A 12,159-nucleotide genomic window follows, 5' to 3' on the forward strand; every position below is an offset into this window, starting at 1 on the left:
ACACTGCAATGAGGTTACTGTGAAATTCCCTAGTCACAACAGTCTGGTGTCTGTTTGGGTCAATGCACCTAACCAGCATGTCTTTCAGACTGTGGGACAAAAACTGAAGTAACCGGAGGAAACCCGTGTAGAAATGGGGAGAACATGCAAACTTCACATAGATAGTGGCCCAAATCAGGAATTGAACCTGGGTCCTTGGTACTGTGTGGCAGCAGTGCTAACCACTATGTCACTGTGCCACCCACAGTACGGTTGAATTTAAAACACAGATGGACTGTGAGAAGGTAAAACCCAATACCAGTGCTTTGTGCTAAAATAAAGGAGGCTACAATGGGATAAGGGAGGAGTTGGCAAAGGTAGACTGGGAGCAAAGACTTTAGAGTGGAATAATTGATGATCAGTGGAGGACTTTCAAAGCAATTTTTCATAATTCTCAGCAGAAGTATATACAAATGATAAGGAAGGACTGTAGAAAAACGATAATTAGCCATGGATATCAAAGGAAATAAAGGAGGGTATCAAATTGAAAGAAAATGCATACAAAGTGGCAAAGATTAGTGGGAAACTAGAGGATTGCGAAATCTTTTAAGATCAATAAAGCAAAGTAAAATTGATTATGAAAGTAACTAGCTCAGAATATAAAAACAGATATTAAAGGTTTTAACAAATATATAAAATGAAAAAGAGTAGCTAAAGTAAACATTAGTTCTTTACAGGATGAGAAGGGAGATTTAATAACAGAAGATGAGGAAATGGCCAAGGCAATGAACAGGTATTTTGTATCAGTCTTCACAATGGAAGGCACAAATAACATGTCAAAGATTGATGACAAGAAGGCTATGGTAGGTGAGGACCTAGAAACTATCATTATCACTAAAGAAATAATGTTGGGCAAGCTAATGGAATTTTGTAGACAAGTCTCCTGGCCCTGATGGAATGCATCCCAGGGTACAACAAGAGATGGCGGACAAAATAACAAATGCACTTGTGGTAATTTGCCAAAATTATCTGCACTCTGGGACATTCCAGATTAGAAAACAGTAAATGTGGCGCCACGGTTTAAAAAAGGAGGTAGACAAAAGGTGGGTAACTATAGACCAGTTAGCTTACCTTCTGTAGTGGGGAAATTGCTTGTATCTATCATCAAGGGAGAAATAGGAAGACACCTGGATAAAAATTGTCCCACTGGGGACATGCAGCATGGGTTCATGAAAGGCTTTATATTTAAATAATTTACTGGAATTCTTTATGGATATTATGAGTATGGTGGACAATGGGAAACCAGTGGGTGTGATGTATCTGGATTTCCAGAATGCATTCGAAAAGATTCGGCATAAGATAAAAATGCACGGTGTTACAGGTAACGTATTGAGGATTGGTTAACTAACAGAAAGCAAAGAGTGGAGATAAATGGGTGTTTTTCTGATTGGCAATCAGTGACTAGTGGTGTGCCTCAGGGATCACTGTTGGGACCGCAATTATTTACAAGTTACATAGATGATTTGGAGTTGGGGACCAAGTGTAGTGTGTCAAAGTTTGCAGGTGACATGAAGATGAGTGTTAGAGCAAAGCATGCAGAGGACAGTGAATGTACAACATTGGTAAATGTGAGGTCATCCATCTTGGTAGGAATAACAGCAAAATGGACTATTATTTAAACAGTAAAAAATTGCAGCATGCGGCTGTGCAGAGGAACCTAGGTATCGTGCATGAATCACAAAAGGTTGGTTTGCAGGTGCAGCAGGTAATTAAGAAGGCAAATGGAATTTTGTCCTTCATTTCAAACCAGAACTAGGGGGTATAGCCTCAAAATAAGGAGGAGCAGATTTAGGACTGAGTTGAGGAGGAACTTCTTCACCCAGAGGATTAGGAATCTGTGGAATTCCCTGTCCAGTGAAACAGTTGAGGCTACCTCGTTGAATGTTTTTAAGGCAAAAATAGATTTTTGAACAGTAAATGAATTAAGGGTTATGGTGAACAGGTGGCTAAGTAGAACTGAGTCCACAAAAAGATCAACCATGATTTCAATGAGTGGCTGTTTGATGCCTCAGGCTCTAGGGGCAAATGGCCTCCTCCTGCTCCTACTTCTTATGTTCTTGTTAACTTCCTTGCAATTCATAATGGGTTCCATTCTGCATTTAAATTTAACTTTGAAATGGAGCAGTCAAGTAAACTCTCTTTCCTTGAAACAATGGTTGATAAATCTGCCAGCGTGATCTCTACCAGTCTACAGCATGCCTACCTTCACTGGTCAGTATGTGCATTGGAATTCTTACAGTTACACAATTTACGACAACCTTGTAAATAGAGCTTGACCCATAGAATCATAAAGTTTACAACACAGGAACAGGTCCTTTAGCCCATCGTGTTTGCACCAGTCATCAAGCACCTATCTATTCTAATCTCATTTTCCAGCTCTTCGTCTGTAGCCTTGTATGCTATCACATTTCAAGTGCTCATCAAACTGGTTCTTAAATGCTGTGAGGGTTCCCACCTCTACCACCCTTTCAGGCAGTGAGTTCCAGATTCCCACCCCCAAAATGAAAATGTTTTTCCTCAAATCCCTTCTAAATCCCCTCCCCTTACCTTAAATCTATGCCCCCTGGTTATTAACCCCTCCACTAAGGGGAAATGTTTCTTCCTATCTAACCTATCTATCTCACTCATAAATTTGTATACACTGGTTAGGTTCCCCTTCTGCCCTCAGGAAAACAACCCAGCCTAGTCAGCCTCTCTTCATAGCTGAAATGTTTCAGCCCAGGCAACATCTTGGTGAATCTCTTCTGCACCCTTTCCAGTGTAATCACACCTGTCCTAAAGGTGGCAACCAGAATTACATACTGTACTCTAGCTGTGGCTTAATGAGCATTTTATATTGCTCCATCACAACTTCCTTGCTCTTATATTCTACACCTCAGCTAATAAAGACAAGTAATCCATATGCCTTCTTAACCACCTTATCTATCTTTCCTGCTATCTTCAGGGATATTTGGACAAGGTACCTCTGGTCCTCCACACTTCCTATCGTCCTACTATTCATTGTGTATTCCCTTGCCTTGTTAGACATCCCAGATGCATCATCTCACACTTTTCAAGGTTAAATTCCATTTCCCAAAGTTTTACCCATCTGACCAGCTCAACTACATTGTCCAGTAATCCAAGACTTTCCTCCTCACTATTTACTACACCACCAATTTTCGTAACATCTGAAACTTACAGATCACACCACCACATTCATGTCTAGATCATTAATGTACAGTACAAACAGCAAGAGACCCAAATGCGATCCCTTTGTTACATCACTAGACATAGGCTTCCACTCACAAAACAACCTTCGACTTTCGCCCTCTGCCTGCTGCCACTAACCGAATTTTGGATCTAATTTGCAAAATTGGACTGGATTCCATGGGCACTTAGTTTCTCAATCAGTCTCCCAAGCAGGATTTTGTCAAACACCTTACTGAAGTCCATATAGATTACACTTTCTTTATGTACACACGAGTTACCTGCTCTAAAAGTTTTATCAAATTTGTTAGAGATGATCTTCCCCTGACAAAGCCATGCTGACAGTCCTTGATTAATACTTAACTCTCCAAGTGGAGATTAATTCTGTCCCTCAGAACTTCATCCAATAATTTCTCCATCAAACTGATGTGGCGAAATTATCTGGCCTGTAATTACCTGTTTTTTACCTACTTGAATAATGGTACCAAATTAGCTGCCTTCAGTCCTCTGGTACCTCTCCTGTGTAAAAAGTCTGACCACACCAGGTTTAAGTCCAACCGATTTATTTGATAGTACACTCACTAGCTTTCGGGTTAGCCCCTTCATCAGGTGAATGGAGAGTTCTGGCCTCAGACAGAGCATATAAAGCACAGACAGTTTACAGATTACTGATTAGAATGTGAATCTTTACACCTAACCTGCTGTTCAAATCTTAAAGTGGCCGACAATGTGAGTGGAAGGAGCACTGATCACAGGTTAAAGAGATGTGTATTGTCTCCAGACAGTACAGTAAGTGAGGTTTTGCAAACCCAGGCAAGTCACGGGCGTTACAGATAGTGCGACATGAGCCCAAGATCCTTGTTGAGGCCGTCCTCATACCGCACACATCTTAAGCCTGTTAAAACCACTAACACCTCCTCCCTCTCAACGCTATAACAACCCCCCCAAACTGCTTTTTATAGCTACAGTGTCTTTCTACCTAGTGAATACGGATGCAAAATACTCATTTAATTCTTTACCTACGTCTTTCAGCTTCACACAGATTGTCCCTCTTGTCCCTAACAGGCCCTAGTCTTTTCCTGATAACCCTCTTGCCCCTAATATATTTATAAGACACCTTGAGATTTTCCTTTATTTCGCCCATTGGTGTTTTTTCATACTTTCTCTTTTCTCTCCTAATTTCCCTACAAGTAGCAGCTCCCAGTCCACTTTGCCTAGATCTTGTCTTATCCTACTAAAAACCATCTTCCCCCAATTCAGGACCCTTATTTCTGGACCATTTTTATACTTTTCATAACTACCTTAAATTTTACTAAATTATGGTTACTATTACCAAAATACTCGTCACCCCTACCCCACTCCCCCACACCTCCAGCAACTACCTGGCTTCATTACCTAAAATTAGGTCAAGTACCAGCCCCATCTTACCTGAGGATTCTATACCCTAGAATACTGAGCTGCCTGTCCTGCTCCTCCTTCAACCATGTCTCTGTGATAGCGATACATGTTAATCAACGCCCTCAGTTCATCAGTATTATCTATAAGACTCCCTGCATTAAAATAAATGCCAGAGCTCTGACAAAGGGTCACCTAGACTTGAAACATTGACTCTATTCTCTCCCCACAGGTGCTGTCACATCTGTTGAGATTTTCCAGCATTTTCTGTGAAATGATAGCCAGTCACTGGTTCATTCCTCAGGGCAATGGCTTGACTAATCAGTATAAATTGCCTGGTTTAAATTTCCAACAATGCTTGGCAATTAACAGTCAGTCACCATCAACAGGTGCATTTTTCATGGCAATGCCTCTCCCAATAATCAGCAGTCTTTTCACACACAGTACATTATTGTTTCCCCAAATTTGGTATTCTTGCAATTGTCTTGATGAGTACTAAACAAAAAGCTTTGACAAACTGCATTTTTTCAAAAATACTCAAATTGAGAGATATCAAGCAGACCAAATGAGCCAATAGCATTATCGATCAATTCAGCATTGCACATCATATATACAGATATTTCTCAAGGCAGTGACCCAAGCCAGGAATCAAACCCATTGCAGCAGTGCTAACCACTGTGCCATTGTGCCGCCCTCTTACTTCTTGATCACTGCTTTAAAAATTAACTTTATATGCAGAGGCTTGCCATCCCAACCTGGAACAAATCAACATAAGGTGGATGCAAATTGAAACAGGAGAAGGCAATCAGAAATCTGAAATTGTGATCTCATTTTTGCTGGCTAGGAAATGGAGTGGATTGTGACCCAATGCACATACATTCTGACTCTGGGACAGCCATATAACTGCCTATACATTTGAGATTTTTAATGAGAGGATCAATTCCTGAATTTTAAGCAGCACACACCTCACTGAATTCATGAACATGGCCAGAAGCCCATCAACTTTACAAGAATAGTTTTCCATTACCTCAACTGAATGATGAAATTCAAAGTTTGCAAGTTATTGTATGCACTGACTGGTTTCAAAGCTTGTAGTTTTTGAGGTAGACTCTTGCTGGTACTGAAATGAAAACTCCAACTAACTGAAAGAGAAACAATCTTTAAGCTTTTTAGAAAAAAATGTGAAACAGAAATGGAAACAGATACTTCAGTTTTACAAGGGAAACTGAAGTTTTCTGAAACTAGACTGAAAAATTCAGAATCATTTGAGATCAGAGTTTCCAATGATGTGATATAGGCAGGCTGAAAAAGACTGAGGCTAGACCAGGTGTTGGGAATAAACAAACACACAGTTGCTGCAGCTGTTTTTGTTACTTGAAGGTAATGTTAATGGACACATTCCATCAAGACTATCATGAACAGAGTTGAGGGCTGTTGTTTTGGTAAAACCTATGGAACACAGGTTGGTTAGGTGCTGCTATAGGCTGGGTTCAGGCCACATTCTTGAAGAAAAGGAACTGGAATACTACAAAAGAAGCTTCACAGCTTTGGATAATTTTGTGACTGAAATTAATGCCACATACGCTGAATGCCAAATAAATCTGTGAGATCCGTCTGCTGAATCAGCCATTTAATGTATAATTTATATTTTATATTAATCACAACTTGCTTGTAAATTCATGTTTAATTTATGTTATTTGGCCTTGATTGTCAAGTGCTAATCTGTTTCATTAACAGTGTTCAATAAATTCAATTCCTTGCATTTGCTGATTTCCATTGAAGGAACACGGATAGAGATAGGCTGTGAAACTGATGTACTGGAGTTTTCTAAAATTTAAACAAACAAGATGTCATACTTTATTATTCTTTCACAGAATATAGTTGACAATGTGGCACAGTGGCAAGCACTGCTGCCTCAGTGCCAGGGACCTGGGTTCAATTCCCAGCTTAGATCATGATCTGTGTGGAGTTTGCACATTCTCCCCATGTCTACTTGGGTTTCCTCTGGGTGACCCAGTTTCCTCCCACAGTCCAAAGATGTGTGGGTTAGGTGGATTGGCCATGCTAAATTGTCCCTTAGTGTCAGGGAACTAGTTAGAATAAATGTATGTGGTTATGGGGATAGAGCCTGGGTGGGATAGTGGTCGGTGCAAACTCAATGGGTTGACTGGGTTCCTTCTGCACTGTCGGATTATGTGATATGATTCTATGAATGACTCAACCAATATTTATTACCCATCCTCAATTGCCCTTGAGAAGGTGGTGGTGAGCCATCTTTCTGAACAGCTTCAATCCATCTGGTGCAGGTACACCCAAAGTGCTGTTAAGGGAGGGAGCTCCAGGAAAATCTCACTAACTGTCCTGTCTGGATACAGTACACATCTCTTTAACCTGTGCTTAATGCTCTCTCCACTCACATTGGCTGGATCTTTAAGATTTGATTACCTGTAAAGACTCCCATTCCAACAATTATTCTGTAAACTGAGTTTGTGCTTTACATGCCCTGTCGAAGGAGCAGTGAGTGCTCTGAAAGCTAGTGGATCTTGCTACCAAATAAACCTGTTGGACTTTAACCTGGTGTTGTGAGACTTTTACTGTGTTTACCCCAGTCCAACGCTGACATCGCCACATCTTGGTTTCACAAGCCAGAAGCCTATGTCACATGATTCCCACCTCTCCATGCTGTCTCTGACAAAGAATGTGTATACCCCGTCTGGATCCCCAAGATTGTTAAATATTTCAACCATTTAAAATGGTGAGGAAGGTGTAGGGCACTTTATCTTAGCAGAAGGAAAAATGCATGTTGCTGGATTGGGTTATGAAATGCAGGTGATCTTTGTATAGTATATTTTGAATTTGGCCGTGCTGCACAAAGGAGATTGTTACTGGCTGCCCAGAGATTACAATCTATTAGTTTCCTCAATGCTGCCAGGTAGATCCTTTTGTTTGGGGCTCAAAGACAGACATAGATAGATTCAGTCATTTATAAAGATCTTTGCCCAGCTTTTTAAATTTTAGGATATCTACATACTATATATAATAAAAATATACAGAATTAAGCTTTAGCCCACAAGTAAGTATTTCATTTTTCTAAAGGAGCAAATGTAAATGCTAGTTAGGTGCACTGACCCAAACGGGCACCGGAGTGTGATGACTAGGGGAATTTCACAGCAACTTCACTGCAGTGTTAACCTAAGTCTTAAAAGTGACTAATTAATAAACTTTAAAACTTTAATGAAATCCATGGATTACAAGTTGTTATCTGCACTGACTATGGTTTCAAAGCTTGTACTTTTGAAGACAGATTCTAAGAACCGGAACAGAAACTTCGGCTAACTAAGGAAAAGGAAACCTTCAAGACTGATGCAGGATGCAGAGGGCAACTGGATTCTCTTCTGCAGAAGGCTTCCATAAGGTCCAGGGCATTGTTGACTTCATGCATATCATCATCAGGGCAGATCAAAAACCAGACATTCATTAACAGGAAGAAGTACCATTCATTACATGTGCAGTTAGTGTTAACCCATTGCAAGAATTTCCTGTACACCTGTGCCTTTTTCCAAGGAATAGCCATGACACATTTATCTATTCTTTGTTATTTCAAGATATATGGGTGTTGATGGCTAGGCCAGCATTTGTCACCTTGTCTTTGAGAAGGTGGTGGTGAGCTGCCACCATGAACCACTACAGTCCATGTGGTGTAGGCCATAATATGGTGAAAATTTACATTGAGTTTGTTAGTGATGTAGTTTAATGCAGTTTAATTGGTTCTTAAATCTAAACAAAGAAAACAACAACAACGGTATGAGGGGCAAATTAGCTGTGGTAGATTGGGAAACAATGTTGAAACATGCAATGATGGACAGCAATGGCGAGTAATTAAAGAATTAATACATGGTTTAGAACAAATATACATTCCTTTATGGTATAAAAACTAACAGGAAAAATGATTAAACCATGGTTAACAAGAGAAGTTATAAGTTTCATTACATTAGAGGAAAAAAAGTATTAAGCTTAAGCATTGGGAGCATTTTAGAACTAGCAAAAGAGGAACTGATGACGAAAGGAAAAATGGAATACGAATGTTAAACAGTGAGAAACATACAAACAAGGTGTAAAATTTTCTACATGTATGAAAGGAAGAAAAGATTAGCATGGCCGCCTTTTTTTGTATGCATCACCCAAGCAGCAAGAGGAGGTACAGTACATTCCACAATGACTGCTGTTAACTCCTGTAGCATAGTCTCCAGCGGCATTAATAATCCAAAGTTCATGCCCTAAGTACTGCGCTTATCATAACTTACATAAGCTTTGACTGGTCTTGCATTCTAAAACTCAGATTGTGTTCTAAGCAGCTGAGCTGGACCTACTTTTATCAAGAGTTCATTTATCAACCTGTGCTCAAGCTACAGATAAACATTTAGGTTTTCCTGCTCTAGTAATACTGCTATTGTGGACAAACATTCATCCATGTGGTTCTTTGGGCTGAGATCATGCTGAACATCAGTGTTTTGTACTTAATAAAGTAGACTAATGTTAAATCTAAGAGACAGGAAATTCTACAAAGTCTGTAGAGCGGGCAGAAAACGAAGAACTTCAACCTGATTTGGTTATTGCTTAATCTGCAATTCAAAAAAAATGCTAATGAAATGAAGTGAGATGAGGAGAAGGTTCCCTTGCCCTCACAGATCAAGACTTACAACTAAGACAACCAAAATTTTCACCTTCTGTGCCTCAATTCCATCTGACATTTGCCCAACCTGCCTGAACTACGTCTGACAATGATAGTTTCAATGTATAATTTGATTTCATATTGGAAAGACACATTCTTCAGGTTAACTGCTCGTTCTTCCATCCTTCTGATAAGTGAGAGATCACCTTATAATGTTTCTTTTATAATGAACATGCTAAAAGTTCTAAAGTTTAGCTGTGCTGCAATGCTCTTGCATTTTTGCTGAAAACATATACTCCTTAAGTTTTATTGACCAACCAGGGATTTATGGTTTTTGCTCTTTTTTTCCTACTTGACATCTCACAATTACTTGTTATGCATACCTCCTTGCTTTCAGCAACTTCCTTTAGATTTGCATTTTCTTTCATTAATTCATCCACAACTTTCTGAATTTCTTCAGTTTTACGCAGCAATATCTCCACTTTGTCCTGTAGGGACATTACAAGTATTCTTAAAATGTATTCTGAAAAAAAATCACTTAAGACAACATGCTTGGATTTTTTGCACCCATCCTGCTAAAAGCTTTGGGCACTGAATACTGTAATGTACTCCCTATAAAATAAACTGAAAACTGGAACAAATATTTTAATTGATTCTGTTTGGCTCATTCATAAATTGTCTTGCTATTTTGGTAGTCTCATCAACTATGCAATTATATTCCATATTATTACTAAAGAAGCTGTTTTATTGCGATTTTTGTTAGCTATTTAGATGATTAATTAACATCAATATCAAGTGGGAAAGGGAGGGGGTGGTGCCCCTTGGGCAGTTCCAGCCTATCACTCTGGCAGTGTCCACTGGGCACCAGGCAGTGCCAAGGGAATGGGGCCTGAGGAGGGCAGGGCCAGGCCATGGGTGGGCTGATCACTGGTAACGGGGGACTGCTGGCCATTCTGTAATGGAGGTCAGCAGGGGGTTGGGAACGATGGGGGGAGAGGGAAGGGAGACCCACAGCTACATTGCACAGCAATTGGTGGGGGAGGAACGGGAGCCCACCGCCACTCTGTAGTTGTAATTGGGTGAAGGAGGAGGGGGATTGGCGTGTACGGGGTGGGAGGTGGGGTCATAGGGGTTGATTGGTGTGGTGGGAATGGGGGGAGGGTCGCAATAAGCTGTGCGGTAGCTGGTGGAGAGGCCTTCTTTAGGCCATGGAGGTTAGCTGAGACCAGGTGGGGTCAAAGGGATTGATTGGTGTGGTGGGAATGGGGGGAGGGTCGCAGTAAGCTGTGCGGTAGCTGGTGGGGAGGCCTTCTTTAGGCCATGGAGGTTAGCTGAGACCAGCAGAGGCAAAGTGACAAGCCTCTCTGCTCTCAAAGTAGAGGGATTTACGGTTGCACAATGGCACCCTCTGCTGTTCTCAGTCAGCATTTGGTCAATTTAAGCCCGCATCCTCCCTTACAGGTAAAAAATGGTTTTTGAGGTTTTTTTCTCTAAGTACATAAGATCACAGATTGGAACTTACCCAAAAAAGAGATCAGAAACTCTCCCATTTTCAAGCTCGTCCTGGACTTAGAATTTTTTTTATACGATCGTCCCCTATGATTCTGGGGAATGACCCACACAGTCCTTAAAGAAACTCTAACCAATTATTTATTTGCCCATAAGCTCCAATGCCCAGTAAAGCAATAACTGCTACTTCCTCACAATTTGTACAAGTGGATGAGCCACTCAGGCTTCGCAAGGATGGATATAGTACATAAGCTGATGGCAGAGATATCAACCTGTGTGGATATAATGTGTGGGATTTTATGGCCTTGTTCATCCTGAAACTGTAAAATCCTGAATGTTGGGAGGGATGGTGAAATTGGACAAAGGGAATGTAAATGAGCATGCAAAAGGCTGAGACGGCGTTGAAAGTGTCCATTAAGTGATCAGAATGTGTGAATGGCAAAACAGAAATGCAGTTGTTCAAGGATTGCCTGAGGAATGTGGCAGGAGAGGAGGCAAGAAGGAGAGCTGGAATATAAAGTGGAAAAATGGAGGTGAGTAAGAAGAATGATAAAATGGATGAATGAGATGAAACAAAATAAATGGAAATGGGGTGGAGGGGTGAGTTCATGCTCTGAAGTTGTTGAACTCAATGTTCAGTCCAGAAGGCTGTAAAGTGTCCAATCAGTAGATGAGGTGCTGTTCCTCCGGTTTGCATTAGGATTCGTGAGAACATTGCAAAAGGCTAAGGATGGAATGTGGGGAGAAAAGCAGTGGCAAGTAACAGGAAGGTCTGGGTCCTGCATGCAGACGGACAGAAGATGTTCAGCAAAGATGCCCAGTCTGCATTTAGTCTCTCCGATGTAGGGTAGACTACATTGGGAGCAACGGTTGCACTGAATCAGATTGAAGATGGTGCAGGTGAACCACTGCTTCACCTGAAAGGGGTGTTTTGGACCTTGGACAGTGAGCAGGTAAAAGGGCAGGTGTTGCACCTTGTACGATTGTTGGGAAGGTGCCATGCGCAGGGGTGAGGAGTTGGTTGTAATGGAAGAGTGGACCAGGGTGTCCCAGAGAGAAAGGTCCCTGTGGAATGCTGGTGGATCCCATTTATGTTATTTTATTTTATTTCATCTCATTCTCTATTTCGTTGCTCTCCTTTCCGCACCACCACCACTCCCCACCCTCCCACTCCCCCTTCTTCAGGCCAAATGTCACATTCCTTAGGCAGTCCTTTACCAAGCTGCACCTTTGTTTTGCCATTCATACATTTTGATCACTTAATGGACACTTTCAACAGTGTCTCAGCCTTCTGCATGCTTATTTATATTCCCTTAGTCCAATTCCACCACCCCTCCCTACCCTCATAATTTAAATCT

This window comes from Carcharhinus amblyrhynchos, chromosome 22, assembly GCF_965287045.1.
Source record: "Carcharhinus amblyrhynchos chromosome 22, sCarAmb.v2.hapA, whole genome shotgun sequence".
NCBI lineage: Eukaryota > Metazoa > Chordata > Chondrichthyes > Carcharhiniformes > Carcharhinidae > Carcharhinus > Carcharhinus amblyrhynchos.